The sequence below is a fragment of the Sinocyclocheilus grahami genome, unplaced genomic scaffold (assembly GCF_001515645.1).
Source record: "Sinocyclocheilus grahami isolate Dianchi unplaced genomic scaffold, SAMN03320097.WGS_v1.1 scaffold54.1, whole genome shotgun sequence".
NCBI classification, from domain to species: domain Eukaryota; kingdom Metazoa; phylum Chordata; class Actinopteri; order Cypriniformes; family Cyprinidae; genus Sinocyclocheilus; species Sinocyclocheilus grahami.
The window spans coordinates 2,632,869-2,638,933 of NW_015505233.1; the positions used below are offsets into that span (position 1 = coordinate 2,632,869).

General features: G+C 38.4%; 1 long non-coding RNA gene across 1 annotated transcript; it reads left to right on the forward strand.

The window, feature by feature from the left end:
• The first annotated feature begins 367 nt into the window (after positions 1 to 367).
• Positions 368 to 5,582, forward strand: LOC107583685 (uncharacterized). The gene is made up of 3 exons (XR_001609057.1): positions 368 to 418; positions 4,586 to 4,678; positions 5,204 to 5,582. It is a non-coding gene; the product is annotated as an uncharacterized lncRNA (long non-coding RNA).
• The last annotated feature ends 483 nt before the right edge of the window (positions 5,583 to 6,065 follow it).

Below are 6,065 nucleotides of genomic sequence, written 5' to 3' on the forward strand. Positions count from 1 at the left end.
CCAACGCTGTTTAAAATGTTATGCCTGATTAAGGGCTAGAATATGTCATTTTATTTCACGTTTAGATGTGATTTCTCGCAAAGTCCATGCTCTGGCAGCTGCCAGATAAAAAGAGCGAGTAATTTGCCAAATAACACATTTGAAATGTGAATTGTATGGAAACCCACATCAATACAGCAGTATATGAGGGTGCACTCAATGTGAATGAAGCAATGCAAACAGCAAAACGTTACCAAATGAAGGCTGCATGCAAAGATAACAGTGGACAGCAGCTCTGTTTATTTTCAGCTGTCCAGTGAGGATGAGGGCAGTTAATCTGTTCCGCCAAAAATCAATAAACTCAGAGTTCAGCTCAAATGAGCCTTCCCCCGAATGTAGCTCTGAAAAACAGCCGCTATGATGCCAGAGTACAGCAAATGTAAGTTGGGAGTTACATTATATATGTCATTTTTCTTGGTCGATTTTTCCAGATATCAGTTGCCATGTACTATAGGGTGAGTACAATATTTACATTCAGCAGACGCTTTTATCTAAAGCAGCTTACGAATGAGGACAGTGGAAGTAATAAAAATCAACAAAAGAGCAATGATATGCAAGTGCTAAGACAAGTCTCAGTTAGCCTAACGCAGTACATGTAGCAAGTTTTTTTTTTATTGTATAATAAATAAAAAGAAAACAAAACGAATACAAAAAGAATAAAAAGAATAGAGAAGCAAGTATATATACAGTGGGTACGGAAAGTATTCAGACCCCCTTAAATTTTTCACTCTTTGTGATATTGCAGCCATTTGCTAAAATCATTTCAGTTATTTTTTTTTTCCTCATTAATATACAGTATATATATATATATATATATATATATATATATATTTAAACCATTTCATTGGATGTTTGCCCTGGACCCTGACCAGCTTTCCATATGCAATTATGAGATACTCATCATAGTACTGAGGACTGGCTAAATGGAAAATGTAAGTTTAATTATCTTGTGAAGCTTAAATTCGTAATAATTGTTGATTCATGTTTTTGTAAACTGTCTATTCAGTTCTTTCATGTCAGCATGACATTTGATGTTAAACAAAACTCATTTAAATGTAGGCTTTTTTTCAATTAATATAGTTTACAATTTAAGCATTGCTCTCAGAACAACTGCAAACTAAGTCAAGCGTTTTATGAGAGAGTGTCATGTCATTAACATATATTTTTCAAATGAAGCAAATCAAATCCAGCACATTTAGTTCAATTTCAGAGCAGATATAGACTGTTACATATCTGTATTTGCCTGGTATATGTGTTCAGCAAATATTCAGTAGGTGGGATCTTTCTGTACTGACTCACCTACTCACTGCAGAGTAACATTATGTTCCATAAATTATTGCTCTTCAGGGCTTTCAATGTTCGACAAAGTTCCTTTTCCCCAGTTTCTGCAGTTTAATTAATCTTCTCACAAAGACAGATTTGAAGTTGAGTCTGTTCCATGCCTGGTTCTTTAAATCATTAAATTCATAATATCTATTCATACAAAGATTATTCAAATTCAGAAATTGTCAGACATTCACTCTGCATTGTATTGCCAGCCAAGGAACATATGTTTGCAGCAGGCTGGCAGAAAGCAAAAGAAGAGGTTTCAGAAATTGTCTCCTTTACAGATTAAATTATGCAAATGAATGGGCTTTTCATGTTCAATTTGGTAATGAAATATAAAACTTCAAAGGATCTGATTACACTTTTCACAGCAAAACACCTGTGACTGCTGCTAATTCCAAAATGGATGTTCATTCACATCAAAGGCATCTAATTATCCATGCATATCAATGCCTTCAAAAGCTCAATTTATTGTACTTAGTCAATTAAATTGAGTTGTGCATTCATGGCTTTGGCAAAAAGAAAACGTATCAGCTATGATAAAATTCTCAGAGGAGGTTTTCGACTCAAAAAGGTCTTTAAACAGTGTGTCTAGAGATGACCGAGTCCTCTTAAATTCATGAACAAATTTATGATGTTTCCCAAGCATGTAATGCTTTTTAGTGGTTAACAAATGCCGACTGGCACATGTTCTTCCGTTCTGTTTGATTCCCAGCCCTCGCATACTGTTATTTAATTTGTTCTATTATATATTGTATATTCCCGCAAATAAAAGTAATCTTGTATATAATCATGGCTGTAACCTCGACTGTTTCAGACTCATTTAAATTCGTCACGTCATCCTAATGCAGGATCTGTGTTGTGGCATTTTAATAAAAGACATGCTTGTACAGCATGACATTAAAAGCGCTCTGACATTTTGGATATTAATGCTGTGCATGCTGTTTCGCATCACAACATACAACTCAAATGTTTCGCTTTGATTCCATAACAAAATTTAACAGCTGTTCCGCAGGGAGTCACTGTATTTACAAACCAGTGGTTTGGTCTCCATTGGTCTTCATTGTTTTTTTTGTACTGTCTGATTAATCAGCCTCATATGTTTCTCAATTTATTCCTCAGTGCTCTGCTGGTGTACAGTGTATGAATGAGCATGTATTACAAAAAATCACCTATTTTTATTGCATTCAATTTGGCCTGTTGTTCATATTTGTGCATTTGTTGGCCTCTGGAGCTGGGCTGTATTTTCACCATATTGAAACAATGGAGCTTACCTAATCTAAAAATGAGTCAATCTCATGGTGAAACTGGTTCAGTTTTCTATTATGATCCATGCGAACCGGTGAACCTTCATAACTGAAATTGAGCAAGACCCATTCTGAGGCCTTCACGCCAAATTCATTAGCTGCCAGGAGGCTGAGTGGATTGACTGAACATAAGCAGTACCTTGCGGGACTATTAGGCCATGGATTGGAATGATCAGTATGTGATGAGCAATTGGAAGGGGGTTAGGATTGGGCTGCAGGGAGCCACCAGGTTCATTACACCAGTTCATCTTCTGTTGTGCTCTCATGTCAGCTCTTCCCCCAGAAGTCCACTCTGCTGTCCGCCCTGTTCCAGCTCCAGCCTCTCTAATCATTTTGCAGGCCAGAACAGGCCTTTCCACTACCTCGCATCGGACACCGTATTTGACAGCTCTGTGCGGTTCAGGCCAGGCTCTCCGAGAGTAGCAGACCATCCCGGCCGATATCAGTCTGAATCATTGGTAAAATGGCCTGGTTACTGTTTAGGGAATGAGCAGTTTGGAGAGAGATTGGTTCTCAGATGTGGTCTTATGAACGATTTTCAGCTATGATCTTTTGGCCTTTGTGGATTGGGTTCAACTCAGGGCAGCACATAATCAATCAACTGTGAATCTGTGCCCTTTGAGAAGAAACAAGAGTTGCTTAAGTCTGTTGTCAGGGATTACACACACAATGAACACACATAGTTACAATCTTGTCCTGTTTTCCTGGGTGTCAGTTTTCTGTGCCCGACTGGAGAAACTGACTATTCTTAAAGCTGGATGGATGGATGGATGGATGGATGGATGGATGGATGGATGGATGGATGGATGGATGGATGGATGGATGGATGGATGGATGGATGGATGGATGGATGGATGGATGGATGGATGGATGGATGGATGGATGGATGGATGGATGGATGGATGGATGGATGGATGGATGGATGGATGGATGGATGGATGGATGGATGGATGGATGGATGGATGGATGGATGGATGGATGGATGGATGGATGGATGGATGGATGGATGGATGGATGGATGGATGGATGGATGGATGGATGGATGGATGGATGGATGGATGGATGGATGGATGGATGGATGGATGGATGGATGGATGGATAGATAGATAGATAGATAGATAGATAGATAGATAGATAGATAGATAGATAGATAGATAGATAGATAGATAGATAGATAGATAGATTGTTTGTTTGTTGTAGGGTGAGGTTTAGTGTGTAATCGATTTCCATAGAAATAAGACTCTGCTTCTTCATTGGCCTGTTCTTTGTTTTTCATGTTATGTGTTCTGGGTCTCTGCACTCCTATGATTTATTCTCTTCTGTCCCCAGAGGAAATGTGAAAAGGGCATTGAATGTCACCAGAGAGTTCCGGATCCCTTGTGATTGACAGATACCCTTGCTCAGACGGCCATCGTATGAAATATAAATGCAATTGTGTACATTATGCTTGAAACACGTGTAGATTTTTTTCACTCTTCATTTATTCTTCATATTTCCTTACTTCATATTCAGTGCTTGGGAGTGACTAACTAAAAGTAGGGCGTTTCTACCTTAACTACTGTACATTTTTAGTAGTGTGACAGTAGCTCAGCTGTTTTCAATATAGTGCAGCTTTTCCAGTAAATTTTCTGGTGTGTTGTGGCGTATTAGGCAATTATCAAACTCACTCTCCAAAAACCTTTTCTCTTCCTTTCATGTGTCACTTGGAAGTGTGGTTTCTTTTAGTGAATCAATTCATTGTAAATGAACCAGTTCAAAAACAATTTGGTAACACTTTTTTTTAACAGCAACAAAATGCTGTTAAAAAAATTGTTCATTGTCAGGTCACGATAGATAATAAATGAAACCATATTTTCAAGTGTTACAAATGATTCACAGATTCTTTACTGTTGCTGAATTTAGATGTTTTTCAGGTGAGCTGGTAAACTCTGAAGCACTTGCTGTGATTTGCAGCCCCAATGTGAAAAATGTCCCCTGGCTTGGCTTCTCCATGTTGAAGGCCACAGGTAATTGAAAGAATAATTTATTAATATATTTTGATACAAATCAAAACTAACGACCTACCCTCTCAGGAAATTACAGTAGTGGGATGTGGGTATACATTAAAGGTCTGGGGTGCACTGCTGAGTGGCATTACTCAAATAGCAGCAGGTCTGGTGCAGGCTAGCAAGGGCTGTTAATAAAGACTTGCTGACATGCTTTCCATCACTCCTAATAGAGATATTGTCATAGGCTGCCATTTCCCAGCCCAGCAGCCCCCTGAGTGAATGGATGAGGCTTGGCCAATGCCACTATCTATCCTCATCCCGGGTCATGAGGCGAACGCTGCGCTGAATATCCACTACAATGCTTCAGCTCCAACACCTCGTGTATCACAGCACAGATCAGACACTAGAAACAGAACTGAGATGATCTGATGCACTATTGCACTTTCCAAGGGAGCTACATTAGCATCTCCGACAGATATGAAGCTGGTATTTTTATTCAGATTTCTGGTCATTAACGGTTTCATTTTCTACTTTCTACCACAGAAATCCATCCCAATATGACTCCACAGCGAGACCTTGGTGCTGTGTCCTGTGAATCCTGCCCGGAATTGCTGTTTTATTGAGGCAATATTCTCTCTAAATAATAATCAGACTTTTATTGGGTCGTTCATGCTCGGAGCTGGGGGAGTTTCTTGCTCCATTGCTTTATTGTGCCCCAGTTGCTCTTTTCAACTCTGTTCTCTAGTCTGAGGAAAATCCGTATGAGCCTGTATTCATCATTATTTACCATTTGATCAGCTGAAGCAACATGACATTTTCCCCGCACCTCTCTCTTTTGTGTTTTGATCATAATAATTTAGGGATTTCAAAAATTCTCTATCAAAACTTGCTGTTCCCTGAAGACACAATCCCAAATGGCATATAGGGGTGAAATTAGCCATTTCAAATTTTTTGGATGTAGACATGCAAAACAATTTGAATTTCTGATAATGAATCAGTGCCGAGTGCATAAATTCTGCTTACTTTCATATTCTAATTATTATAAAATTGAAATTGCAAAATGTAACCCATAGGATTATGGTTAGATATGGTTGGTGTAAGATTTTTATTTGTTTACCCATTTGTCCCAAACGCAGTTTCCAATCCAGTTGCGAAATATAAGCTGGGGGATTTTCTTGCATCATTGCTTTACTGTGCCCCAGTTGCCCTTTTCAACTCCGTTCTATATTCTGAAGAAAATATGAAAGAACATAGCATTTATTTGAGTCTGTATTTATCATTATTTACCATTTGATCATTTGAAGCAACCACTATACCCATACTTCCATCCTATGTGTCTCATGATAAAAATTAAAAGCTCCACATTCATCAAACTTACAAAATAGTTCACTATCTAAAGCTGTTG